This window comes from Cyanistes caeruleus, chromosome 5 (genome assembly GCF_971803275.1).
Source record: "Cyanistes caeruleus chromosome 5, bCyaCae1.hap1.1, whole genome shotgun sequence".
NCBI classification, from domain to species: Eukaryota; Metazoa; Chordata; class Aves; order Passeriformes; family Paridae; genus Cyanistes; species Cyanistes caeruleus.
Window position 1 is genome coordinate 54,112,631 of NC_141705.1, and position 14,447 is coordinate 54,127,077.

General features: G+C 39.7%; 1 long non-coding RNA gene across 1 annotated transcript in view; it reads right to left on the reverse strand.

Moving 5' to 3' along the window:
* LOC111928799 (uncharacterized) overlaps positions 1-14,147 on the reverse strand; it is a 129,416-nt gene extending 115,269 nt beyond the window's left edge. Inside the window, exons 1-3 of the long non-coding RNA XR_002864313.2 lie at positions 14,061-14,147; positions 13,884-13,944; positions 5,274-5,340 (exon numbers count right to left, since the gene is read on the reverse strand). This is a non-coding gene — a long non-coding RNA (uncharacterized LOC111928799). The remainder of the gene's footprint in view (positions 1-5,273; positions 5,341-13,883; positions 13,945-14,060) is intronic.
* Positions 14,148-14,447: the final 300 nt, after the last annotated feature.

The window sequence follows — 14,447 nt, forward strand, 5'->3', positions numbered from 1 at the left end:
TTAAAGGACATTTAAAAGGAAATTCTCAACTGTACACTGCCCACTGAAAGAATACACTTAAGGCTGGCTCTTGCTGCTCATAGTAGCCCTAAAAGCTGTGACAGCAGCACACCATTTGACTTGGCCAGAGTAAAGCCCTGCTCACTGGAGCAGCGGAGGAAATCAAGAAGAGATGTAGCAGCATCTGATCATATCTGAAAAGCCTTCACTCTGTGGTAGTCTTGTTACAGTACTCCCTGGGTGTCAGGCCTCTTAGCTGTGAGTTAGTGGTGTGAGGTTTTATGGATACAAGCAGACCAGTCAGGCAGCAGCCACTTGGACACCTGTCACCAGGAGCCCAAAGTGGTGAAAGCCCAAGGCCCAGATTTATTTTCCTGACAAGCTGTGTCACAACAGTCGCTTCATGCTGCCAGCATTTATATGTCACAGGCAGGTCTGTCTGGAAAACAAAAACTGTATTTCATCACAAACACTCAGGCTCTGACATTTGGTTCTGTTGCACAAACAAGAGGATATAAAGATCTCTCGTGGAAAAATTCTGAAGCAACCTGCAAACTAAACACGCTTTTCCAGAATAGCTGTAACAATTTCCTGGGATACAAAAGACAAAGAAGAAAAACACACAGCACTACGCTGCAGCTGAAAGCAGTCCTGGTGAATGTCCACAAGCTGTTGAATCAGTCACTTTGTCCCCATCAGTGTTTTAGTATCCATTGTGTCCACGAAGAAGAAACCCATCAAGACAAACTTCAATAAAGTTGAAAAAAATTTCAAGTCCCTGCTCCAAATTATGCTAAGCAGATCTTTATACCTGGCAGCTGTGGGCAAGAACGCCAACAAACTATCTGTGCAGAGGAATCTCTTTTCTCTTACTGTCTCTGGCCTGATGTATCATATTGGATCTGGTCTTGAAAAAAATCTGATTCAGAGTCTCATCAACCCCTTGGATTTGAGAGAGGATTTTCTCCTCTCCTAAACACCAACTGGAACCATTAAGAAATGTCACTTAATAGACTCAAAAGCAGTCAGGAAGAGAAACCAAGGCCAGAAAAAATCTCAGCAGCAATATAAAAAGCAAAAGAACAGCAATTCAAGGGAATTCATGTTTTCATTTATTATCATAGTACCCTCTCTACTCAGAGGGAGATTGAAAATAAATGACATGCTCAAGTGAAATACAGAATGGATCAGGTTTTTGTGTTGTGAATATAAAATTGTGTCTGCTTTAAAGTACTCTGGGAGAACTAAAGCTTCAGATGAAATTCTGTGTTTTCATTTTCACATGAAGATCCTGCTAGAATGGCAAGAGGATATGCACTTTGGAGATCAGAGAAGACAATTCTAGGGTGATTTACTTTAAAACAGTTGACTCACCCCTCACCAATCAGCCTACAGTCAGCCTACTGGCTGAGAAGTTAGGTCCATTAGAGAGTTCTGTACTGACAGTCTTAAGCTACAAAACACCAACCTGTAGAACCCCTGTCTTAATCCACAGATGGATCAAAAACTGCTTAACAGCATGGAACACATATTTAGACCAAACATTCTACTCAGAATCCCACCTCTGACAACAGCCACTATGGATGACTAAGAATGTAGATGTGGGCTTAAACACTTACTGTGTTTAAGAGAGCTTCATCTTAATAATGGACATGTACAGTTTTAAAATCTTCTCATTAGGAGGTTATGTGGGAACTACGCTGTTTATTGGTCACATATTGACACAAATTTCTCTAATGCCAACTCCATAGCATCCTGAGGCACCAAGATGCACGCAGCATAATTATAGCCTGGTGTAGAGACAGCCTTCCTCTTATTTGATTTCGTCATTTCTCTTCCCAGCCAGTGAGTCAGTCTCTTCTGAAGGCATTCAGCATTGCATGGAGCCTTTTACCACCTGGTCAGCCAGGTTAATACACTAATTGAGGTTATTTGTGCATGTTTCACAGGCTAAAGTGAATTCACCTAAATACCACTCTGGCTGTCAAAGAGTGAAAGGGATGAGTGGTGTGGAGGGGCAACCTCTGCAGACCTTTAGCTACGGGCCAGATCTTTTGTGGCTAAGGAAGAAGCCTGAGACAGCAGAGTGTGGTGTGAAGGGGCAAAAGGTCTCACACTGATTTCCTACTGCTTTACAGCTTCTGTATTTTGGCCCACACTCTGGAAAATGTGATCTCTCTCCTCCTCCTCTACTGGTTGGCTGAGGCACTCATTACCCTCTTTCTGCCTCAGAATGACAAGCTTTGCCCTTTCATGGCTCACAAATGCCCTGAAAGCCCTCCTGCAGTTGAACCAAGAGAGGTGAGTCAGAAAATCTGTCTAAAACAGGTTGAATTGGATGGCCCTTCAGTCCCTCTGCAAGAGCCAAGTGCTGGGAAGGTTGGCAGGTTTTTGAGAGATAATGGCAATTAATGCAATGGCAATCTGTGTGTGTGGAGCTGAGTCACCTGCCAACCATTTTCATTTGCTGCTGCTGAACAACTACTTTCTAGAGGTGCTGAGTGTATTATGTTGTTGGAAAGTTTAGTGCATGTCATTATGCCATGAACTCCTGGGTCAGCTGTGTACTGTGATAAGAAAAGGAGCAGCTCAGAAACAATCAACACAGGCCAACAAATTCAGTCTGTAATGCACCCAGGAGAAATTAGCCCATACTGAGCTCTGGACTGCTGTGACGTGACACCTACTGAGATTCCCAAAAGACACCATTCTGGGGGATCTGTTCCCCTCTGCCACGACCTTCTATGTGTGAAATCCACAGGATTTCCTTCCAGGTAACTTCATCCACTTCCTCTCTCCAACTCTCCTCCACAGCCCACTCCTCACCCAAAACAAGCTCTTTAAAAGTTTATTTTCTTTATACAAATGACTACTCTTTAAACACAACACAGTTTTAAGTGCACAGCCTCACTGAGTGGTTTAAATATAGGTAAATGGAAGGAGCAGGGAAGCAAGCTGGGGAGGTAGGCTTGCAGTAGACTGGCAACCCCCATACACCACCCCTGAGCCATACAGAATTTACTGACTTTGGAATAAAAATTTGGTTACTTTACCATGATACATAGCCAGATGTGACCACTTCCAGGGCACAGGAATACAGGAAAATGTACCTATCCTTAAGACTGAAAACTGTTATTCAGAACCACTTTATTAATAAACCCAGAACACCCAGGAAGAGTCAATGGTCTTTTTACTCCTATTCAAAATTTGGGTTCTATTTCACAGGAGAAAGAAGCAGAAAACAGAGTGTGACAGCACAAATTAACTTTCACCTATCCCACATTGCAGCAAAGGTTACTTTCCTCAATTTCCATTTCAGAAGGCACCCACAGGACCAACTGACCAACTTACTGCCTCATTGTGACCCTGAGATTCTGTGGCTGATTTAACAAAGTGGAAATGACATGTCTGTGTGCAGCAGATCAATAGCAGAACCGAGAGCCCAGACCACTGCCTCCCAATCCCAGCAAAAAAACCCCACTGGCATTCTCACTGGCTTTTCCTCCTTCATGTTCTTGCAGAGTTGTAAAATCCTTGCACTGATTCACATCCGTCTGTATTTAGGTATTTTTTTTGCCAGTGACATCTATTTGTGTTCCAAACCACAGTGTTTTGCACTGATGTTGAGTCTGAATTTTTTTATATAATTAATCAAAATCCACCCTTATACCTCTACCAGGTAACACTGACTCAAAGCAAACCTGGTATTTTGATATGTTTGATGTGTTTTTATAAAGCCCACACAGATATACATGGTAAATGACAAAGAGAAACTATTTTCACCCTGTTTTCTGCCAGGTAAGCAAGGCTCCCCTCTTCCTTAGTAAACAAGTTGCTTTATAATCAGTATGGGAAATGCATATATGAGTTTTATAGCTTTGGTGATTTACTTCCAAATCTTTTGTTATTACATTAAAGTATTCACTGAAAGATAGAATGGTTAATATTTGTGTTTGATAGGCTTGCTTTGTCCAAATTAAAGAACAGTTTGTTGATTGCAATTTCAAACTCTGCAAGTGAAACTTCACACTCTTGCAAATACATCTCCAGTTGTTACAAAAATATGTGTTGTTACAAAAATATGTGTAATACAAAAAATATATTATTTTTGTAACACTGTACACAAAATAACCAGAAATTCCGTAGCAAAAATATCAGACAGGTCACAACTGAGAGCAGGGTCCAAAGTAAGACTGAATTACTCATATAGTTAAATACACTTACCAATTACATTTATACTTACTGAACCCACATGTGCTCGAGCCATTCTTGAAATTAGAGTAATTTTAGAAGTATTCTAAATGAAGTTGCTTTAACAACTTTGTCTTTTGACAAGGCAAGTCACTGTCAGCTGGAAATAGTAGCCAGAACTGCCATTCCCTGAGTAGAAATCCAAAAGCAGCAGATCCTACAGGGCAGATCCTACCCTCTGCTATCCAGAAGAAAAGGTCTACCTCATGCCCTTGTCTTGTCACAACACCTTACACAGAAGATCTATCCCCTGGCAGATGTCGAAAGAAATTTCATCCCCGTCCTCAGGCTCTGACCCTACAATGAACTTTTCCTTACCTGTATCAAGTCCTCCATCACCAGATGCTGGCTGGGAATGAGATTTTAATGAGGTCTGAGCCCCTCTGTATGACAAACTGTCTTTCAAACTGTTACATGATAAATGTCATTGTCAGTGCTCTGGATTACATTCCTTAAATTACATGACAAAACCAGGCAGCATGGAAGGAAGATGGTCATATCTGTCAATATGTGTGTACAATTGATTCAATCCTACTGCTTTTTAAAATTTTTTATTCTGATGGGAAGGACAGGAACCTGAAACTATAAATATTTGTTTGTCTTGCATGACTATGAATATGGGGAAAAAAACCCAAGAGATATCAGAACCAATTCATATTTGGGTGGCTGGATAATGTACGTAAAAAGGCTCTGTTTTAAATCTTTTCATTTCATGGATGACATCCATTGTTCAGACTGTAATTAGACTGGAATTGCACCTCCTGCTCCCTTGACTATTCACTGACCAACATTTGCTGTGGCTGCATTCACATTCATTTTCTCCTCCCTCTCTATGGATACTTCTGGCAAGTGAATTTCCTGGAAAGGATATTACGGAAGCAGCAAGTTTTAATTTAACATCAGAGAAACACAGACAGAAAGTGTATTTTAAACTCATAAACACTAACTATACATAGCAGAAACTTGCTTTAAAGAGCTACTCTCATTATACTCTGGACTCAGTAAAGTGCTGAGGAACATACCTGTAAGCATTTTATGAAGTCTCTTTGAGTTCTCTGTTTTAATATTTTCCTGAACTGGAACCTCCATCTGGGGAGAGAAACAATACCTTGCTGTAAGTGATGTGCCTAATAAAAATGAATAAGCACAGCTTGCATTGTGATTAGCAATTACTTGCAATCAACTGCTTAGAAAAACTCATGGATCAGGAAAATGCTTAGAAGTATGCATTAAAAATATTTGTGAACAATTTCAGGTTTATACCAGAAAGAATATCTATAAATAAGTTCAATTGAATATAGGAAATAAAACATAAAATTGTTGCCAAATCAGCCATGAGGTGAGAATTCAGGTACTTTATTAGTTTCTATTCCATCAGTGATTTATTTAGCTCTTATTTTAAGGCTATACAAGCTGAGAGTTCACCTTGCTGTTTGAATCTCTAACACTGCAATTAATACCACTGGCTAGTTTTGGAATATGTTACAATAAAATGTTTTATTTCAATGCATCTATATTCACCATCAAAAAACTTCATTAAGTCTCAGTTACAACTGCTACTCAGAATTGAAGTTAGGCAGAACGTATCATAAATACCAAAGGAAAAATTAAGCCTATAAAAAGCATGGCAAGTAATAGAAAGGGAAGCAAGATAAATATTCAAAGCCATTTCCATTTCATGCACACTTCTGAATAACTATGAGAGTGGAAAGTACCAAAAATGCTAAAACAGCCATTAAAAAATAACTCTGACCCTTAAATCTGGCCCTCAATCAAGCTGAAAGAACATGCTTACTCAGCATCTTTGTTATGAGAGGATATTTAAAAGGTTCAAAGACAGAAACATTCAAGTTACAGTGAAAGATGAGAAGCTTTGCAAACCTAATTCTCATTTGGGTCCTAAAAATCTTCCCCTGTTTCTTGAGAAGCTGGATAAAAGATTAAGCACAAAATTAAAAGTTAAATTGCCCAGTTCTTCCAGACACTTCTTTTTCAAAGAGCGCTTTTGAAGAAATTAAAGCTTGTAAGGGAAAATTTCCTATTTCATAAGAATTGTTTCAATTCTTTCAATGAAGGATAAGAGGAAATGGAACATCTTCATGGGCTTTCTAAAGTCTGAAAAATAGGGGCTTTTTCTTTCATGGAAAATTAAAAGAATCACTCTGCTCAGGGATACTGGATGATCTATTAAAAACACTGTCTAAACAAACAGCTGCTAGAAGCGTGTTTAGTTCAGTGGTCTTTCCATGTGAAAGTCACCCCGTCAGCTAAACTGGCAACCTTGGCTTCCCATCTGCTGTTGCTGATTGAGCAACACTCATGAAACCACCTCACTTACTTCCAGATGTGAAAATTTTAGCTGACCTTAAGGGCATTTCTCCTTTCTCTCAAAGTTACTAACAGAGATCAGCCCACCACCTATTCTCCATCGATGGACAGAGAGGAATAATTTGGTAAATGTAGGTGTGGGAGCTGTGTCACTGATTTGGGAAGGATTTATCCAGGGGATACATTTGAGGGGCTATGTTCAGTCACAGAATAGAGGTGAGCAGAGAGATCAACAAAAAGGTTTTATTGCTGACTCAATCTTGCAATTGTCTGCTAAATGGAGCAGGCCATAGCACATTACTGTTTCTTGTCATACCAAAACCACGGTCAAATTCAAGGCATAATTTAACACAGAAGTAAAAAAAAAAATCTTTCACTGCTGCACCTAGTGACTTCCTAATTGTTGTCTTACAGTTTTTGGCACCATTTATTCTTCTATTATTTCTTTCCTAAGAGTAAAATATCATTTGTATTAAGTAGGTGACAAAAATGTTAACTTCTTTTAAGGAGGAGAATGAAATTAGGAAGAAGGCGAATTGGATAATGGCTGTATTATCCGTGGGAACGCATACCTAATTTATATAGTGCTGCTAGTATGCCACCTAAATTTGCTGTAACTCCAATTAAGCCCATTTCAGTAATGAAAAGAAATGCTCTACTGTGTCTGGTTATTAATTTCATGGTGTGTTTTACATTTCAGAAAGTAAAACCATATTCCTAACTGGTATGATGGTTTTACAACAATTATTAGCAAAACTTTCCAAGGTGCAAAAGTCTTCCCAAACAATATTATTTCTGGATCCTATGATCAGATTTCTAAGTACTGGACAGAAGCCTTGGACAAAAATATCACAGATAAATTAAATCTGATTGAGAGTATTTAGCTGTCTGTCTGGAGGAGATGGAATTTTTAGCTGTGTTAACTAGCCCCCAAGACAGAACTTTCTGCAAAAAATCAAGTCTGTAAGTGTCCCTATAATGGAAATCCATAAAATCAGATAACAACTTTAAAAACCTTGGGCATCTGAACCTGTTTAAAAATACAGAATAAGTAAAAAATCACTTCAAGTTTTCTAACAGGATTTTAAATGAGGTTAAACAATCTCAGTTCAAGATAACAAATACTACTCATACTGGGAACCAGTTCTGGAGAAGGGACAACCTGTGTGGTTTTGAAAGACAGTATAAGGAGAGTAAAAAACCATTAAATTATATATAAAACTAATGTTTGTTTCTGCATTTTAACCAGCTGAAAGCAGGCAGTTCCCACATTTACCACCACGATGAAATAGCATAAGACTGCAAGATGGGGTACAATCTCATCAAGGACACGGACTGAAAAAAGAACTGCAGATGGAGTGATAAGGAACTCTGCAAGCAACTCTCCATGAAACTAAAGGCTCCAACCATGTAGGAACTCAAGCAGCTGTTATTTGTATTAGTAGTATTGTCACACTCGAGCATTTGCAACTCTATTTTCAATCCATTAATCCTTTGCTAAGTCTTACACAATTATTTATTTTACTTTCTCAGCTTCTTATCCCTAGAACTACCTTTAGCAGGCATTTCTCCTCTTCCTAGCTACCAACAGATAAAGTAAATCTATTGAGAACAGTTAACCATAACATTTTGGAAAGCTTGAAACTTTCTCTGCCAAATATATCACAGCAGTAAGTGTTACAATCCAGCAAGTAGGGAACAACAGAAGCTAAAGATAGGATTGATGCAGTGAGAGCTAGTTATGCAAAGAGTTGGGATCTTAGCACCTGCATGTCTTGTCTGTTTGCCTCTGCTTAGACAGCCCAAGTCTTTTCAAGAGGAGCACAGGAAAGGGAGGTGATTTTGCTGACACACTGCTTGCCCTTGCATTCCTCAGGGAAATGAAATCATCAAAACTAGAGGGGCATAGGTATATATATCCCTCATTGCTTAAGACTTGATACTCCTGGGTCAGTACTTTTCATTGGTGGTAGAATAATTTCCAGACACTGAAATTTTTAAGCAGCAAGTAGGAGCAACTTTCTTTGGGTTTTGGTGGCTCAGAAGATGACCTTGGTGCTTCAGATTTTGTTATCAAAAAGAAATTAGGCAGGCCAAGGAAGGGAAAAAATACTCAAACATACCTGATAGTATTAGAAGACTGTATAGGTCCTCATCTATATATGGAAACTGGGGAGCCAAGAGGGCAAAAATGATATATGCCATATTTTTTCTAGATCTTCTAGTGCATAGAAAGGCTCAAGTTGTCAGGTCAGCTTTCAGTCTTACCCACTATCCTCAGAAAAGTGTATCCTCACACAAGGCACAGATATGTTTTTGGCTTTCTGATTAAGATCCCTTTCCTTTACCTCAAGCCCTCCCTGTCATAAATCATTTAGCTTCATTTTTCTCTTGTCCCCTTCAATTAATGCTTGTGCATGCATGCAATACTCTTATTACTTAGGTAGGGAATTATGAAAAAGGAGCTTTTGAAAATCAGAGCCAGTGTTCTCAGGCATAATCTTCCACTGGCCAGGTCCCACAGCCTTCAGTCTGTTTTTATTGGAGCAAGGGCCACCTCCAAAGTTGCAGTTCAGCTGGGCCTAGAGGGGGATTGCTCTAGCCCTCCTTTCAGACACCCAAATTGGCAGGCTGATACAGGCAGCAGCATCAGGTGTGCCCCTCCAAAGAGGGTTTCACAGAAAAAAAAAATCCAGCTCTTCCTCCACCATGTTCCTCATCCTGCCCACACAGTGCTGCCCAGTAGGTCAGGAAATACAGCACCTGGGAATAGACCATGGGCTTTGTATCGAAGTTGCCACACCACAGGACAGACACATCTCTGGCTTGGCTTTTTTGGAATCAATATTCACTTTTTTATCCAGAGGGGCTTGACAGAATAATAATTTTTATGAAAATTAGAGGAGAGCAGAGCCAGCTTAGAGGAGGATGGGGTGACAAATACAGATACAGCCCATCAAGAGTCTGATCATCTCAGAACAAGGTCGCATGCCCAAATCTCCCAGTTTCTGAGTGAGAAGCTGGGACACAGCAGCTAAGAGGGGCTATCACAGCCAATACATGAGCATAAGACCAAAAATACCTGAAATTTTAATGCCCAGTGCCACAACCATGTGCCAAGAATCTAAACCCCACTCTTTGTCCACCTAACATATTTAACCTCTGCTGCCCTTCTACGAGGCTCCAGGCTTGCCAGCAGCATAGCAACAACTGAGACTGCTTCCATCATCAGCTCTGGGCTAAGTCACTGTTAGCAAAAGTGCCACAGCAGGACTGATGAGAACACAAGCTGAAAAATGTAGTGCTGCAGTCAAGTGGTCACTGCAATTGCAGCTGCCAGAGCAAGCAGTTTTAAAACAGTGTCACTACCATATGGCCATCAGATGGCTTATTTTGTGTGCATAGGCATCAAAAACTGCAGTGGGTACCTTGAAGAATGAATTAACAAAACTCTGCCCACACTGCTGTGTTTCCAAGCATCCCCAGTCATTCCCCAGATATTGCTAGCCAAGAGAAATGAAAGGTAGGGATGACTAAAATGTAGGGAGGAAAAATAAAATCCTAGTTATATATTAAATACTGATTAAAACTCACACTCTAGTAGTACAGGAGTGAAAGTTAAAGTCACTCAAGCTGTTAAGAAATGTGATTATCTCACATTTGTGCCAAGAAAACTTTAAACTAAGCAACACTACTTTGTGAAGTATTAAAGAGAGGTCGAGAATCGTATACACATGTTCATCACAAGATGAATGGATTATAAATAGACTTTTAAGATGGCAATAAAATCATTCATTATACTTTTAAAATGAAAAGATGGTGTGAAAAAAGCAACCAATGTAATAATTGCTATGAATATCCACAGCTGGCAAGCAGCTGGATTTCAAATGGGCTTTCTTTCCCAAATGCCAAGAGCACTTAATTCATTGCTGTGACTGCCTTTGTGAATTATAACTTCTGCAAACACTGTCTATTAGGGTGATATACACAGCCCCTGCACATTCTGTGTGCAGCACACTTTATTAATCTGTGGAATAGCAAAACAGAGGGGATGGCTATGACCTACATCATCAGAGCCATCTCTACAAGCACAACGCTGACAAAACATTTCATCAAAGATAAGCTCACTTCTGGAACTGTTTTTCTGGAAATAGAAGTTGTTTGAAGCAAAAGGTGACCTCTAGTAAAATTAAAACCTCACACCCATGTGTTGGGAAAAAATACCTCATTTGTGAAACCTGTGATTCTTCTGCATACAAGAGTCATGCACACAAACCCAAATTCCCACTGACCAAAGAGAAAAGGATTAACTCAAACCAGCGAAGCCTCAATGATTTACAGTGGTGTTTTCTCTCCTTGCATTAAATGGCTTTCTACACTTACTGCTGTAAGTATTAATCAGCGTCTAAAAATGTGAGTAGTACCCAAGATATATCATCTTCCTTCCTGAATAGCGCGAAATAAGCTCCATGTACCTGCTGGCAAAGGTCAGTGTTGTAGCAGCAGGTACAGTATCCCCAGGAGCCAAGTTCCACTGAGTGTTCTGGATAAGCAACAGAACAGATTGCTTTGGGCATCTCCAGACCTAAGGGGTCTTCAGAGTCATCTGCCACAAATAACATCACAATAGTGCTGCTGTGGCTGCAGTGCTTGAAGAGTACGGGGGCATGATAAAGTTTGCAATTACAGATTTCAAGATCTATTTTCTAATAAAGCTCCCCTATTCTTTTTCTGCTGTGAAGGATAATAGGTTTAGCTGGCCTTGCACTGCATCAGTGCAAAGATTAGAGGAGCTCTTGCCGTTCCTTCCAGTCCTAATTTCTGTGGATCTTTGAAACCACAGCACAGAATATGCAGCCTTAACGTTCCAAGATGAGGAGTGTTTAATAAGGCATAGGACTCAGAGGTTCTAAGGAAAAAGCAGCACAGATCAAAGAATTTCACCCTACTGCTACACAAAGTCCTGTGGGCTGATGCAGGAAAGTTATTATGGCTGCTGAGATGATAACTGGAAGGCAGGGCAGGCACAGGCTGTGCCTGTATTATTTCACCAGCCACAGCAGGACTTGGGCATCTGTGTTCCACTGCAAACACTAGTGAGAGCAGCAGCTGCCTTAAAAGCTCTATTTAAAAATAGAGCATGCAGACGCATTTGTAGTGTGGCAGCATAGTATGTTCAGGAAAGATGCCAAATATAAAGCTATCTTTGAGGAATAAAATGTCCCTAAAATAAAAAGGAGTGAGTGAGGCATCTTCTGAAACCAGAGTCTGAGTTCACATTTATTCAAGACACCAAAAAAATCCTTTTGTTTCTATTTCTACATGCTGTCCTAAACCAAATAATTTGGGGCTTCTCAGTGGTACCTTCTAACTAGTGTAACAGTCCACCTGGCTAAAAAAATATTAACTTATCATCACTAAACTCAAATGGCAATTTTTGACTCAAACCTACCGAGTGAAATTACTATCATTTCAATAAAGAATTCCATCCCTGCAGGTATTGAGCACACAGAGACACACTCAGATAGAAGCAGACAGTGTACTCTTCATTGTAGAAACAGAAGAGCCTTGTAGCATTGCCTGTTACTGCCTGTGGTACTTACATATTCATTAGCACTGTACTAGGGCACCCTGTGGTCTTCTGCTTTTTCCTTGCAGGACCTGCATCCCCACGCTGGGGATTGACAACACAGGCAGCTGACTTGCTCACAATCACATGAGAGCACTGCCTGAGCATGAAACTAAACCTGCATCTCCAAACTACAGACAAGCCTGCTAATGCTGGCTAGCTTCCTTCCTTGCTTACATGGCTGTGTAAAACTTTGACACTGAGCTGGTGTGGTGATGGGAATTTCTGCAGTGTTTACATAAACCTTGGACTTTCACAGTTTCCCTGTCTGGCCATCAATCCATTCTCCTGGATAAGAAATAGTTTAATATCTGTTCTGCGGCAGAGATAAAAGCTCTCAAATAATCAGAATGGAAATGCTTCTGTGAGCATAAGCACTACTCTGAGAAGAAGGAAACACCTTCTGTAGAATGCAAGACTCAAAGGCTGAGCATTGAAAGTAAAAGAGGAAAGACAAGTGAATTTAAATTTATTTGGCATCTCAGAGCTAAGGGAGAGAGGCAACAGGTTCCCAGACAGCCTCTCCCATTGGAGGCCAGTTGGAGAGCACTAACACCACACTGTTATAGTCATTTCTGGATGTATTGCTGTCCCTCAAGCTGAACTTGGATATGGCTCACTCTCTTCTCAAGCCACCTTCCCCAGAAGGTACTCTCAGTCTCACGAGATTCAGACTTCCTGAGTCAGAGGTGCATATACCAACCCCATAAATTCCTCCAGTTTCCTTTAAAATCACATAAACTTTCAGCATTTAGGTTGAGACAAGAGTCCCATGGGAACCTGGGTAAGATAGTCCATATGATATATGAGAATCATGGCAAGGGGAGGGAGTTTTATTTTTATGTAACCTAATTTATAGCCTCTATGTTGCGAACAAAGCCTTAAAGATGTTACTACAAAGGCTAATTCATGAGCTTTAAAAGAACTCATACCTTCTCTATGGTAAAATACTATCCTTAGCTGATTTTTATTTTTTTAACTTTTTTTTTAATTTTTTTTTTTAGTTTTAGCCCCAAAGTATTCCAACTTTCCAGTTTCTATCATGATACCAGGCTAGCAGAGAGCCTTTGTTCCCAATACTGCTTAATTCTGCTCAACCAGGTTTATACCTTGTGGTATGTGGTAGTAAGAATAGAGAAACCAATTCAAAGCTGAAAATACAGGATATAGCCACAGGATAGAAACAAATCAACAGAGTCCAGCAAATTGCATTTCTACTATCAGAATTTTCTTCTATCTTAACTTTATTTGGAAATCTTACTGAAACCTAGGTATGAAAACCGGTCTGAAACTCTCTAAGACAGATCTGTATTTCATAATAACTTTTTTCCCGTTAGTCACTAAATTCTTTATAATCACATAATTATTACTGCATTCCTTTTTTTTTTTTTTTTCTAGCCTCAACAGATGACCTTAAAAGTGACAAAAACACCTGCTCCAGCACTTAAATGAAACAAATTTAGGTATTTCCTCTTCATGAATTCAGCACCAAAACAGTTCCCTCTGCTTACATACTACATGTCAACAAACAGAGAACTAGAAGAAAAACACATATATTTTTATGCCTCTTTTATATCCTTTCCACAACTGATTTTCTTAGAGGCTAGGAAATCTAGGAGCCAAGCAAATCAATGTTATGACACAGACCTTTCAACAAAAGACAGTTTGAACTTACCCTTCAGGCTCAGACACATTTTTTAATTTCCCTACTGAAGAAAAGTCAAGACTGACCACTCCTATTTTTGAAAAGACAGACTGTGATCTTCTGATGTACTTTATACTGACAGTGCCCATGCATGCAGCAAGGTGTGAGGCACAGGTAACCAGCTGAGACAGCTGTCTGGTTGCTTACTTGGGTTTGGGTTTTATTGTAAAGATAAAAAATGCTCTATAAGCACAGTTTTAGTCTCAGGGTCTTGCAACAGCAGCAGCCCAAGCTAGGTTGCTTTTTGCTTGTTTGTTTCTTTAATGAAAACAAGCTCATTAGAACAGCTGATGAAAATTAGCATCATGGCAAGTTCACAGTGGAAAGTGCAAGTCGTAAAGTAAATTCAGCCTGACAAGAGAATCAACAAATGATACAGAGAAAGGTATTTCCTCAGCTACAAGAAGAAATGCAATGGAGCATTGTTTGCAATTGAAATGCAATGCTGTTTGGAGCATTGGTAGCACATATTTTGCTGGTTAATGAGACAGATGAAATGTGGTGAAGCTTTTGCTAGGCTTTTTTTGTTAGGAA